Here is a 14,507-nt window from a genome sequence, read left to right on the forward strand (position 1 = left end):
GGAGAAAACCAATTCCTCTGGCACTACAGAGCCATTAAGCCGTTTGCAGATTATTAACTGAAGCACAAAAATACACACGGTGCACAATCGGACGACAGAGCAGAGCTATGCCTTGAGTTTGCTTCGGTCTCGACAAACTGACGATACAGCCGCAATATGCACCAACTCATGCAGCTGCCGGGCTGGTGAGCGGGACCCCGGCAACCGCAGACAAAAGCGGCGATGCGGGGGTCCCGCTGCCACGGCCGGGCAGGTTCCACCTTTAGCAAAGACGGTGCTGGGGGCTGCACTCGAAGGGGCACCCCCGAGGCGCCGCCCCGCGTGTCTCATCGCAGCCTCCGAGGCGGCACCGAAATTAAACTTTGCACGTGCAAAACAAAGTTTACAGTCTAAACCCCCGATTATAGTAACAACTTCCTCCCCCTGTCTCAGGCTGCCGTACTCCTTCCCCGCTACCGCGCCAGCCCAGAATGCTATCCCGAGCCCCGCGGGGGGGTGGGGGGGGGAAACAAGAGCGTGGCTGGATGGCTCCTATTTTTATGTTTACATTCCTGAAGTGTCTTTTAACTGGCTGCCATTCTCCCTCTCCCCGCGAGCAGCTCCGCCGGCCGCCCCTGCAAGCGCTTCCCCCGCTCCCCTCGCACAAAGGCGGGCGAGCTCCGGCCGGGTCGGGCCGGGCAGGGCACCCCCGGACCTCTGCCCCCGCGCCCCCTCCCCTCCGCCCGGCGGCTTCCTGGACAGATGCACGGGGGAAGGGAGGGGAGGGGGGAGGGAGGGGGGCTGCTCCTTCCTCCTGCCTGGCGAGAGAGGCCCAGGTCCCAACTGGCTCTCAAAACCCAGACGCCAGGAATTTACACCCAGGCAAGCTTCCCGGAGCCCCAAGAACAGGCGCAAGCTTCCCCACGCGTCTCCCGAGCCCCGCACGGGCGGCCGGGCACGCACACACAGCCGGCCGGGCACGCACGCCCCGAGCCGCAGCCCCGGCCCCGCTGCGGGGCTCCTGCCCGCCCCGACGGCGCTCGCCCCGGCCGGGGACAGCCGCCGCCCCGGTCCCCGCAGCCCCCTTTGTGCTTGCGGCGGCTCCGACGCCCGCCCGCCTCCCGCCGCGGCTGCTCCAAGTTCGCCCCGGGCCGGGTCCCTCCGCGACCCCGCGGCCGGCCCGGGAAGGGCATTGCCCGGGTAGAGCCGCTTCCCCGCCGCCGGGCCCGGCTCCGCGGCTGCTCGCTCGCCCTCGCCCCGCGCCCTCGGCGGGGACAGTCTGCCCCTTTAAGAAGTCTCCACACATTTTCTCTCCTTGTAGAATAAATATGTTGTTGTTTTCTTTTTTTTTTTTTTTTTTTTTTTCTCCTCCCTGTACACCTATTTCCCCAGCGTGGCCGCTCCATTGTTTCTGCTCCGCCGAGACGCAACCCCTGCCCGGCCGCGAACGGGGAGGTGCGAGCAGGGAGCGCAAATAGACGCGAAACTTACCTACGGATTGCAAAGCAGCCTTGCAGCAGCAAAATAATAAGGAAGAAGGCAGGCAAAATCCTCTTTCCCAACTGATTTGTAGCTCTACTCGGGTATTTTTAAATATATAATTTTGTTTATTCCCTTCCTTTCTTCCTTCTCCCTTTGCTTTCTTTTTTCTTCCTTCCCCCCCTCTTTTTTTTTCCCCTTGCCCACAGACAGTGAAAAGGAGCTCAATGTTAGTGGGTGAGTAAGTGAATCAACTAGCAGAGAGCACAGCAAGTTGAAGTGTCAAATTACATTGGCTATTCTATTACCAAAGGGCCATGCTTTGTGGCTGCTGGCAAAATCTGTCCCAGATTCCTATCTGAAAGGGAGCTGCCTCCTACAGGGATGTTCTTCCCTTCGCCCTCTCCCTTCCCCTCTCCCCCCGCAACACACACCCTCCCCCTCCCCCGCAAATCACACCAAGTTAAAAATCTTAGATACGAGTTAAAATACAAATATTGTCTTACAGTGTCTTTTAAGGCGGGGATTCTCGTTTTAGTCCTCCTGAATACCAAGCACTCGGAAACCCTTCCACTCTGGAAACTGAAAGCTGGAGAATATGTATACTCCCTTCGGTGTTTTTGTATTATTAAATAGGGGAAAACCACCCTGGACCCAACACACTCCCAAGCATGAAGTGTCTCCGTCTCTGTCGTCTTCACGAGAGAATTCTTACGGGCATGGAAGGAACTACCGGGCATGGAAGGAACTACCGGGCAGGCAGGGGGATTACACGGGAACGCCGAGACATCCTGCTGCTCCGTTATTGCACTCTAGCCCCCCGCCCCCCTCCATTTATTGCCACCACCCCAACCCTCGGGGCCGCTGTTATTTTCAGAGCCCGGAGCTCCCGCCACCCAGGTAGGAGCGGGGTTCTCCCGGGGGTCCCCGATCAGCGGGGGAAGCCGGGCGGGCGGCGGGGCGGGCCCAGGAGGCGGCCCCGCCGCGGGGGGGGGCGGTCAGGGGCCGGGGCCCCCCCGCCGCCCGGAGCGCGGCCCCCGGCACTAACAATAGGGCGTGTTTTTGTGCTGTTTTTCCTCCCCTGTGCTCCTTAGGAAATCCAGCCCGATTTCCACGGAGAAAATAAGAAGAAACCGTCCTTGTCTGACGAGCCCCAATCTGCTAAAAAACATCTCCCTCGACTTCTCTTCCCCTTGATAAAACACTTCCAGGACAATCAATATTTTATGATGAGTTGTTAATAAGCCTAATATATTCATCCCTGCTCCAACGGGGCTTGTTAGATTATGCAATTAAGATAAGCAATTTAAACAGCACTGTGTAGCTTCTCGCTGGTCACATTCGTCTTGTTGTTGGAGGGAGGAGAACGATCGGGACCGTAAAGGGATGTCGGATCGCTCGGGGAAGGGGAAAGATTGTCTAATTTTTTCTTATTTTTCTCAGCTGCGTGCAGGCGGAACGGAGCGCTACCGCGGCTGTCGGCGCCGGTCCCCCCGCGGGGCCGCCCCCGTCCGCCGCCGCTGGACGCGCTGATTTGCGCGGGGCGACGCCGCCCGCCCCCCGAGGGCAGTGCCCCCGGCGCGGCCCCCGCCCCGCTCATTTACGCCTTCGTGGCTTCCCCAGAAAAAAGACCCCTCTTCTGCCCCTCTCCCTGTGCCTCCGGCCGCCCGCCGACCGCCTCGGGGCGCGGGGGGGTCCTGCGGCCGCTGCGCCCGCGGCCGCCCCCAGTGCGGAGACAGAGCGGCGGCCGCCCGGGCCGGCAGCGCCGCGGGGGGAGCGCCGGGCGGGCAGTGCCCCGGCGGGGACGGCCAGCCGGGGGCGGGCGGCGCGTCCCGCCGCTCCGGCGCGCTCCGGCTCCGCGTTTTGCGAGCTGCCGCGGTGTCAGCCGGGGAGCGCCGAATAACAAAGGCAAGTTTGAGAGCGGCCGCCGCCGCACAGGCTGCGGTGACGTCAGGGAACAATGCCGCTGCCAGCCCGCCCGCCCGCCGCCCCTTAAAGGCGCACGGGGCTCTGCCAGGGGCCCCCGCCGCCGGCCCGGGGGATAGAAGGGAGGGGGTGCCTGTGCTGGGGCCCCCGCTCTGCAGCCCCCGCCGCCGGCAGGTCCCTCTGGCACTGCCCGCCCGGACTGGGAGCGGAGGAGATTCTCCGTCTCACGGCTCCTTCCCTCCCTCCCGCGCCGTGCCCCGCGCGGCCTCCGCCGCCCTCATCGCTGCCTTCAGCTGCCCGGAGGACGCGGCGGCCGCCGGGGCGGGAGCGCTCGGGCCCCGCCGGCCCGGGCCGCAGCTCCCCGCGGCGCTGGGCGGGCCGCGCGGCCTGAGGGCCCGCTGCCCTGGCCGCACGTACGAGCCCTGGGATCCACCAGGGGAGCGTGTTCGCCCGAGGTCCGGCACCTCGGGCGCCAGGACCTGAGCGCTTCCAGCCAGTTCGCCTTCTGCTTCCGCAGGGACCCCTCGCTTCTCCCTTTCAAGGTGCGCTGCCCTCCTCCTCGAGCCACACCAGCCCCGTGATTGTAACCTGTACTCTACAGGCTTAAACAGTGGATACTATCCAGTCAGTGCATCCTATTTCACTCCTGCACAGCATTAGATGTCTCATTGAAACAGGCGCAGAAAAAGCCCAGCCTTGTAGGTAACCAAAAAGGCCACTGTAGCAATACAGTAATATCCTGATAATCACATACATCAGGACATCATACCTTAAGAATTCATTTGCAATTAATACCTTTTTAAGGTATCAAATTTAAGGTGTCAAAACTTCTGTCTTGGACATGGGCAAAGTCAAAGCAGTAGGTTTTGATGCTTTATTGCTTGAAACCATCTTAAGGAAATAGAAGATTAGAAAATTAAATATTTGTTGCAGCAGCACCATTACAAGGTTACAAGGTCTGTCCACTTAAGCACAACTCCCACTGATACCATCCAGGCTGAAAACAAATTAGTAAACACACATTTACATTTTCAAGCTTTTTGTAGTGTTCCTGTGGAGTATGTTCCACATGAGCACATCCTGCAGGATTTACCTGCTGCACCACCCTGCCTTCTTTCAGTAACCAAGTAGCCTGATCAATACAGTGCGTGGCTAGGAAAATAAAGGTCCTGCAGGAAATCACTGTAGTGATTTAGCAGGTGCCATTGTGCCCTCTGAACCTGCCTCTACTAAATTGGGCTTTGCCACACACTGTTCAGAGGCACCAAAGGGGTTGGAAGTGCTACCTGTCCACAGGGGATGTGCAAACCTAGCAGCCTTTGCCACTTGCAGTCATTGGAGCTCAGCCAGCATTGCAGTGACAGCACGTGTTAAGTGGTGTCACAGCCAGATCCTGACTGCTACACCTGCCCCCTCAGAGCTCTTCACTTCTACAGTGGCAGGAGACATTTCCTGTTTCCTCCATAGGATGTGTTAGGCACCCGTCAATTTTTCCCCCAAAAGTGGCTGCAGCAGTCAGTTTATCTACTGTATTTATCAGTTTGTTTGTAAATTAAATTAATTCTGTGAGGATTAGGATGATCTTTGATTTCTCTGACCTGTGCTGATACAATTTGTGAATTGAGAAAGGTGCCACTAATGCATGTTGATGTGCTTTTTTTCAGCCAGGGACCAGGCTAATCCACTACAAAGAACTTTTATAGCTGCTCCAATTCACTGCCAATTGCCTGCTGTGGCATAAAGGGTGGACTGGTCAGTTGGACTGAAAAAAAGAGTTCGGAGGTTACACATATGGCAGGGTCGGCGTAGGGTATTCAGTGTTGCCCCAAGAACAAAGTCCTCAATTAGGCCAATCAGCCTAATTATCCAACTCAGTTGTGATGTCGGAGCAAAGCAAAAACAGTATTCACAAAATGACAAAGGATTGGGCCCTTTTTGTTGGTTCTAAGAGACCAGGCTGCTTTTCGTGTTCTCGACAATTCTGACACCAAGAGATCTTGGAAGAGCTTTTGATACAGAGGCTGCACAAACCTCAGTGCCTGATTTGGGATCCTGGCTTAACAGCATTCTGCTGCTGCAGTAGCAAAGCCATCAGCAAGCATGCAGACAGACAGTTATCCACATTATTCCATGCTCTGTGGTGGGCCTGTCCACGAGGGATTAGACCAAATCTGCTAACCTCATTTCTGTTATATAACCTAAGACAGATCTGAACTCTTTTCTCCAGAGGATTGTATGGTAAACCAGAATATCACCTCCCCCTAGCCCTCTTCAGCTGCAGTTCAAATTAAGTTTTGCTGCTGTCATAATTCATCCTGTACCATAATGAAAACGGAATTGATTGATATGGCATGTAGACATTGTGTCTAGACATACCCAGGTTACTTGTGTATACAAATTTTATCAGGTAACTGCTATCAATGCAGCTCTTTTTGCAGCAGAGGATTTAGCACAGACCACAGAGGCCAAAAGTGGGGAGTGCATGCTTAAATCCCAAGTCTACACTGAGCTATTGGGTGCTACAGCCACTAGTAACGGGGCTCCCTAGGTTAAGAGCTCACTCAAGCCAGCCCAACAGGGACTGCAGGTGTACAATAGACACCAAAAACTGCCTGGGATCAGTGCTGATTTCGAAACGGGCTGACATCAGCATTGCTTTTCTGGTGGTTGTTTGCTACACTCACACCCCTGGCACCACACCAGCTGATGCTCCCCAGATACACACATTTAGAAGAATTCTGAGTCCTCATGGAACTACTCATCCATCAGCACAAGTCTCTGATCTGCTCCCCTGTCATAACCCATGAGTTTAGCTTAAGCAAATGCTTACTCTGATCAACAGTTGTGTTGAAGTTTAGCAAGTCTTTTAGCAACAGCAAAGGATGCCAGGAATACTACTGGATGCAGTAAAATTACACCTATGTGAAAGTGAGATTAACTTTCAGTGAGGTTGCAGTCAGGCTGTACACATTACTCCACACGCATGAGAAACTGATACTATGTCCATTTTTGTCTTTTCGTTAATAGTATGGGAGAGAAAACAGGATTTATTTGGATTCATAAATTAGAGATGAAATTACTATGCAAAGACATTAAGGAAATTTGCAGTTATGCAATGGGAGTCCTGGAGGAAAAAGTAAACAACTTTACTGAGAAAAACAAGTTGAAAACAATTACAAGACATGAAGAGGGAAGTAGCTGGAGGTTTGGACATTTTTCTCTTCACTTTTCCTTTTGAGGCCTGAAAACATTTGCATATTGTCTTAAATTTCATGCCTAGGTCCTTCTCAACCTATGCTGCCTAAGTCAGAGTCATTTGTGACTCTCATGAGGGACTGGATTCCTCCAGAGAAGTTTTCACATGACAGGCAAGACAAGGAACATCAATGAAACATTTTTTGGTCATTAAGGATACACATGTTGTCTTTTATGGGATTTTACATTGACACATCCTTTTTACAGCCATTCTTTCTAAACCAGTCTGCTACTCACACCAATCTTCTGCAAACTGTTCTCTGTACTCCAAGCCCAAAACTCACTAGGAGCTCTATGGGGTGCCACAGTAAGGCAACACAGGCACTCAACAAGCTTCTAGTCTTGCAAACACAAGCCCCAAGTAACTGACTGCTGATCAACTTTTCACCCATGCCTCAGGTATGCATGGAGTATACTCTGAGAAGGATCAGAGCTACATTTTATAGTGTTGACTTCCTCTCTCACACGCGCACCATGCTGGATTATACAGGGAGGTTTGATCAGTTTGACAAAGAGAATAAAGCCATTAAAAATTACATAGGAAGATAACACTGAACATCAGGATGTATGCCTCCAAGAGGCAAAATTACAGCTTAAAAACAAGGGACAGAAAGGATAGGAAGAGAAGGTATGCCATGTATAACATACTGAAAAGGAACTTGATGTATGTGAGCTGAGGAAATGGAGCATTGTAAACATGCTCCTTATATAGTGCCAAAAGGATGCTTTTATGGGGTTATAAACTTTAGGTACCCCATAGGATGCAAGGTAACCTTCTTAAGAAGATAAAGACTCTGCCCTGTTACAGCCAAATCCAAGTCCAAATTCAAGAACCAAGCATGTATCCGCTTTGAGAAATCGCAAATCAAAATTTGTTCTGGGCTGAAGTCACTTGACTCATCCAACCTTGTCCTTAAAGTATATAATTTCTAGGCATCCCAACTGAGATTGCTAAGTAGGGACTGTAGTCACTTCTGTTGTTATTGAAAGCTTTTCAAACTACACTTTTACAGTTTCAGGAGGAAAAGTGAAAAAGAAAACAAAACCTTATCCAAGTTGAAACTCAGGGGAATGTATTCAAGCAGAATATAATTAGCAAACTGGAGGATGGCCAACACGAAATGTGCAACATCATCACAAAAAAAAAAAAACCAACAAAAAAAAAAACCCTAAGGATTTTGAATGATCACAACCATCAAGACTTTATTTTTAATCTGCTCCATCCAAAGTAAAATCAGATAACCTTATGTAACCCCAGACATGCCTGTACCTACCTTGAGAGCACTTCACTTGGTGTGTTAACTGAGATGTCCATTGTATGGATTTCCATTTCATAGATGACAGAGGAAATACTACTCCATCTTTCTGTCATCTGACTACCTACTGCCAGATTTTGTCAGGAAGTAGGTCTTCTTTCAGCCTCACTAAATTTTAATGGAGAAAGTTAATGAGATTTAAAGAACAACAAATTAAACCATGTGTAAAACATGAAAGTCACAGTCAAAGTTGGACTTCTGTTTTTCCCCTTGCTTTCAGTTTTTTTGTGTTACAGTCAGGGGAGACAGATGACAAAAACCACCAGCACCAAGCAGAAAACTTGGGTTCAGCTCTGGTCTGAGCATCCGTGAGAGATTTTAGTCTAAACTGGCTAGGCTGACAATGTGAAAGGAGAGCAAACAACAGTAAAATAAGATGTTACTCTCAAGACAGTGAGAGAGCTGCTTCCTATCAGACAGAGCTTGCCAAGGCACTATTATGCTTTGTAATACAGCTAGTCATGCTAAATAAAACGTATCCTTAAACACACTTAGGACTGGATTCTCAATGGGTCCTCCAACTTAGCAAGCAGCATAATCTATTTTTTCCCTAATCAACTGCATTTAGTACCACAAGGGATAGTTAATACAATTTCCAAAAAAGAAAAAATAAATCCATAAAATATTAATAAATAACCAAAAGTTATTTACATACATAAATGTTCTGGAGCATGGGATTTTATTCACTAACTGCCATATTGGTCATAAACCATGCTTGAGAGCCCAAAGCATTATTTTATTGCATTTAGCAGCAACAATTAGCCTTTCCATTTTTCACTGCCCTAACAAAGAGTATGGTTTTCTACTGTCTAAGAAGAGATGAAAAACCAAACCAAAACAAGCCCCACTCTCTTCCGTGAGGCTGTACTCTCCAGAGGCATATGTATATGCAAGTGGCACAAAAGGCCATGAAGGCTTGATCTGTGGTCCATGAAGTGAAGGAAACAAAACAAAAAAGGCAGCAGATTATTTTCTTTCCTATTCTAGGGGACTACTTAGGGCAGAAGGAGCAGTGAAGAATTTCGTAATAAGGCTCTCTCGCTGAAGTACCACAGGCAACAAATTCCTTACAGCTGAATAGGAGAATAAGTGCAAAACTGAACACAACAGGAAGAGGTGTGGTCCCTAATGCATCATTTGCTGTATTTTATTGTATGTGAGCCAAGAAAAGTAGAAGGCCACTGAATTTCCTAGAGAACAGAAGAGCCCAGAGAACCAGGGAATTAGCAGGCTTTTTAATGCTTGGGATATTTATGTTAAATGCTTTCTATAATAAAGGAAGCATGTGTTTTGCAAGAAAAAGCATTCATGAGCTGAAATTACCCTCATCATAATTCAAAGATTAATTAAGATAAATAATATAATTAAGTAATTTGGAAACACTTTTTTTCTCCAGTAGTAGACATTCAGCTTGACATAACAGCCAAGGGGCATGTCATGAGGACTCCAGTCATGCTGACACTTGTAACTGGAGGAAGAGTGAAAATACAAGAGAAATTTGGAAATTCTATTCAGGTGAACTACAGATGTGATAGAGGATACAGCTGCAATTAACCAATAGGTAATCAAGAATTGTCAGTGTTTTACTAATTACAGAAGCTGGAGCATCCTGAAAACATTGCTGAAAGTATGTCTTGTATTTTCATTTCACTAGAACTCTAATTTGGACGGCTTATTGACCTACTTTCCATATGCCACTGCTTTCAGCGTAGTAACCCCCCTCCTCAAACACTCGCGGCTATTTCGAATAAGTGCAAGAAGAAGAAAGACTGTAGTGCAGATGTTGCTTGTGCATACAATCAATCCACCCCTCCCCCACTAAAGTTTAATAAGGATTGTTAGTACATCATTGTAGCTGGTAATTGTGTAGGTACACATGGTAATTGCATGTATTTGCACTAATTATGTAAATGCACAATAATTAAAGCTCCGGGGTTTTCATGGTAAATTTTTAAGACACTCATGGATTTGTCATGGCAGAAGTGTCAGTCATGTAACCTAGTGAGAAAAGGGAGGAGGAGGAAGTTCAGGAGAACATAGTTCTTAAATAAAATGTAGATATTTATATATAAATAAGTGGATAGAGGACATTATATCATCAAACACGGCTGTCGTGCACAGGCACACTTTTATCCAGAGTCTTTTATCAGACATGAAAAATAAAACCTAGAAAAAACCCCAAAACACATGGAGATTAAAACTAAAGATCAAGTATACCCCCACTTTATCCACCTAGAATCTCATCCTTTTCATTTAACCAGTGAAAGGCAGAAGTGAATTTGTGCTCTTCTTGCTGTTATTGTGATCACTTCCTAATATTACCAGTTTTCACCCTCTCCCACAGGCCTTGTCACCCTCCAGTGAACATGTCAGTGGAAATATCTTGGCACTGCTTGATTTTGGATCGATCTCCCAGCACGGTGTGCAGTATTAGCGCTAGCATCATACACTGGAAATTCAAGTTGCTTTTGGTTTGGGGTTTTCCCCTTTTTATGCCCTCCCTTAAGACTTCGGGCATTCTCCTCACCCTCAAACCTTCAGATACAAACTTGCAGGTTCTCTCTGGGGAGCACCCAGGCCCTCCAGCAAGCACTTTCCTGGCACGACAGGCAGGAGCTGCCTGTCTGTCCCTTCCAGCCCATGCTGCAGCCCCCATCTGATCCTTTGCTGCCATGCCCCGTGGACCTTTAGGCTCTGGGAGAGCTAACTACACATTAATGACTTCAAGCATGTGAAGGAAATGCAGCTGTGGAAACACAAAGGGTACATCTCCTACAAAACCAGCAAAGCGGGATGTGCATGTTCCAGCTGTTTAGCTGGTTTCAATCACCTCTGCAGCAAACCTGAGCAGCTCCCTAGAACAATCCCATTATCCTTATGCCAGGACCACAAGGGGCTGTTCAAGAAGCACAGCAAGGTAACATAAGGTACTGTGAAGTCAGAGCACCACTAAGCACTTCACACTAAGAAGCCTTCCCTTTCAAATCACAGTGGCTGAGATCTTAATCACTTAAGTCAAGTACCGAGTTTTTTAGCCATTGAAAATTGTCTACATTCACAAGACTTAGACCACTTATAAAGCATCAATCTGATTGCACTTAATGCAGAAATAACCTGTATGCCATCACCCCCCATTTGATTATGAGTGTGCGTGTTGGTTCCACAGCACAGCAGCAACCTCACAGCTGCCCACCTTCACTCGTGGACACCTCAACAGAGAATCAGCACAAGAGCTTTAAGCCACTAAAACTTGAGAGCTTAAGCCAAGGCACAAAAGAGAGCTTCCTCATGAATTACAACAAAACCATGAGAAGATTTATCGGACTCAAACCCACACATTGCTACATTTTTAGATCTAACCCCATATAGGATGGGTCAAAATGCTCTCTGTCCACATCTCCTCCCATTACTGTGCCCAGCACAATGCAAGCTGCACTTCTTACCGGGAGGACTGAGGACAGGCCCCTGGGGTAACAGAAGATCCCAAACCACAGCCCTGAGACACTTGTAAAGCTGCACTCCAATCCTTCCTTCAAGATTCCCTGGGGTGTACCCAGCTGCTAATTTCAGGAGGGCTTTTAGTACAGCTGTTTCAAATTGGCTCCTCAGCCACAGCTGGGGCAATAATGAGCTCTCTCTTTAATACTTCCTGAGCTGGAGGAGTTGTCAGGAATGCTGTTATTTTTTTAAAAGCTTATTTTTGAATGTCCAATCTGCTAACTGTTTTCTGCTTAAAAAAAAAAAATAAAGCTACCAAACAAATAACACAAAAAGCAACTAAATTCAAACAACCCCTTCTCCCTGCAAATGCCCCAGTCCTATTTCTGAGAAGTGGATTAATAAATGTTTCTGCACTTACTTAACAGAACAGAAAAAATTACCAAAACTACATTTGATACTGATATTCTTTCACTTTTAAAGCTAAAATTAAAGAAAAAATGTAGGTATGTGATAACAATGTGTCAAATCTAATAAAAATATTTTAAACACAGCTTTTAATTGGTGGGGTTCAATCCAGTAAGAAAAGCTGTTGGGGACAGAGTAATTTCAGCATTGTTTTTAACAACAGTCATATCTTCAAGGCATTTCCCCCCTATGCTAATAAAAAATTCCTATACTTGTTCTTGATGGGGTTTAAGGATGGTAAGGTGTCATTTTAAAATTTTCAATTTGCAGTAATATTTTATAATTAAGTGAGAATCTTTCTGGAGCAGAAGATTTCACACAAATGCAGTATTTCTGAAAAAAGAGAAGCATTGCTAAAATGGTGATCTGCTGTATTAATTTGCTTTAATTTTTCAGTAAATTCATCTGTCCTTCAGATAATGGATGATGGATGTCTAAAACCATGGAATATGGGGTTTGAGGGCATGAGTGGAAAGCAGACGAGGTGGGTTACAGCTGGAGAACATTTTCTGTGTGTCTGTAGGGAATTTATTTCAGCTTGTCTTTGTTGTACAGCAGCATTGCCAGGTTAGGTTAAAGCTTTAACTTGTGCTAACGCAGGACCAAAGGTCTTTTGGATGTTTATGTCTAGTGGTAACTTGTATGATAAACACTTACTTCCAGCAAAAGGACTACCCCAGCTGAGTAAGCCTGCCATCCAGTAAGGTCCCCTGGACCCAGTGTTGCCCAAATATATTTGCATAGACAGGAAAAACCTCATGCCGCTGTGTGGGGAAGATTTACATTTCACAAGGAGAAAAATTAATTTGCCTGGGCTCGAGGGATTTTTTTTAAGAGCTAGTGAATTGAAGGCATTTATGATATCTGCTAATATTTTCCATATATGTCCTTTTGATATCTCATACTCCAGCTGTGCACTGCAGCACTGGTGATGCCAGGCCTGGTGTATACACAGAGCTCTTCATATTGCCTAAATGTCAGTGTTGCTTTTCCATTATGTTTCAAAGATCTTTTTACCAGCAGGGTCAGTACCAGCATCTCCATTTTACAGGTGGGGAAACTGTTATCATCAAAAGGTGAAATGACTCATACCACAGTCACTTAGAAAACCAATAGAAAGAGGCAATGTAGATGTTTTAGTGCTAGTCCTACTCACTCTTTACTGCTCCAGTGCAAGCACCTTTTTTTTTTGTGAAGCATCTCTCTGGTCAGTGCCTAATTTATGAAAACAGTTTTGGTTAATCAAATTAGGAAAAGCAGTTTGATGGTACAACTGACATTCACATTTCTTAGCAAGTAAACTTGCACTCTACTTGTCTGAAAATCATGTTCACAGTGTCTCAAATTGATAGTTTGGACATGAAAATGTCTGCAGTTAGCAAACAGTTTATTTGGAAATTAAACATCTGTGGGATTCTTTTGGCCTGTCTGAAACATATGAATAGACATTGTTAAATACAAGTAGATCTACTAAATACAAATATATGCATATCAATGGGCCTCACAGGTGGTGGTTGTGAAATGAACTGGTTGCTCTGAGATCCTCACCTGAGAAATGCTGACACAGCAGGTTATTAGCAGGGACTGTTGGAATATACAAACCATGTCTGTTTCAAACCTGTCCACAGCGAAGCTGCCCTTTACAGGATATTTGCAACCCAAGCACCCAGCAACAGAAGATACTCTCACGAATCCAGGCATCAGGATTTACTCAAAAATCAGTGGCAGATGCCTGACCAGAACCTGCACCTGAACCTGTTTCTGAAAGGGAAACTGCATTGTCGAGTGCCTTGTTCCAACAAGTCAGCAACAGTGTCTGCATATTTTAAATGGCTGTGTTGAGTCATCGTCATTTCAGTGGAACTTAAACCACATAGGTATGTCGTTTTTCCTAACCTCCTACAAACAGCTGTGGAGCTTTGCCCTTGCAGGGCAGGCACAGCCCCATAAATTCATCCCTGGTGTGAGCCAAAGCTGGGCAGTTATTTTCTAGTTGCTGTATCACAATATATGGTGAAAAAGAGAAGCGTGCTAGCAGTAGTTTGTTTGCTGTGCTTGTTCTTTTAAGGAAGAATAATAGCACTATTGTTCCAAACAAAATTACACTTGTTCTACTTTCCCTTCCCCTTGAAAATTTGAAAACAGAAAAGTAATCATTTAAGTAATAATTTCTTTAGCTGTGGGGTTTTATTTAATTTAATCTATACATGCACATTTTTCCAGTATACACACTGAAACAGCAGCCATTTGATTTCCTGTTAGTGATTCTACATTTTCTGTGAATGTTTTGTTTTAAACAGTGGCTCACGCAGCAATTTTGACCTAAATTAATGGCTTCCTCACTTTTGATGAAATTCTTTTTGTGAATGCTACTTTTCTGTATTTTTTATTTTCTTTTGCTAACTGGCATGCAGCAGTTATACACTATCAAAATCGTCCCAAGCTGTAGAGTGGCTTCAAGACCACTTCTTACTACATTTTTAAAAATCTGAAATATTCTCAAAACTTGGAAGCACCTATAGCACACATTGTATGGCTGCTACTATGGGTTTTGTTTAAACACTGAATCAAACTTGTGGATGGAAACAAAGGACCAAAGTTATTTTGATTCACACTCCATAATTTCATGTGATGGGAAGAGTGGAA

The 14,507-nt window shown here is 46.8% G+C and overlaps 1 protein-coding gene across 14 annotated transcripts in view; it reads right to left on the reverse strand.

The window, feature by feature from the left end:
- Window positions 1-14,507, reverse strand: part of ZMIZ1 (zinc finger MIZ-type containing 1) — a 717,720-nt gene that overhangs the window by 339,887 nt on the left and 363,326 nt on the right. For 7 of the 14 annotated variants that reach the window (XM_068197360.1, XM_068197349.1, XM_068197353.1 and 4 more), the window contains exon 1: window positions 11,399-11,555. The exons of 1 other annotated variant lie outside the window; for it this stretch is intronic. The gene's annotated coding sequence lies outside the window, so the exon portion shown is untranslated. Of the gene's footprint in view, window positions 1-1,470; window positions 1,840-11,398; window positions 11,564-14,507 lie in introns of those variants that run through there. 6 more of the 14 variants (XM_068197346.1, XM_068197348.1, XM_068197347.1 and 3 more) reach the window with 4 other exon arrangements.

Source organism: Anomalospiza imberbis, chromosome 8 (genome assembly GCF_031753505.1).
Source record: "Anomalospiza imberbis isolate Cuckoo-Finch-1a 21T00152 chromosome 8, ASM3175350v1, whole genome shotgun sequence".
In the NCBI taxonomy this organism is placed as follows: Eukaryota; Metazoa; Chordata; class Aves; order Passeriformes; family Viduidae; genus Anomalospiza; species Anomalospiza imberbis.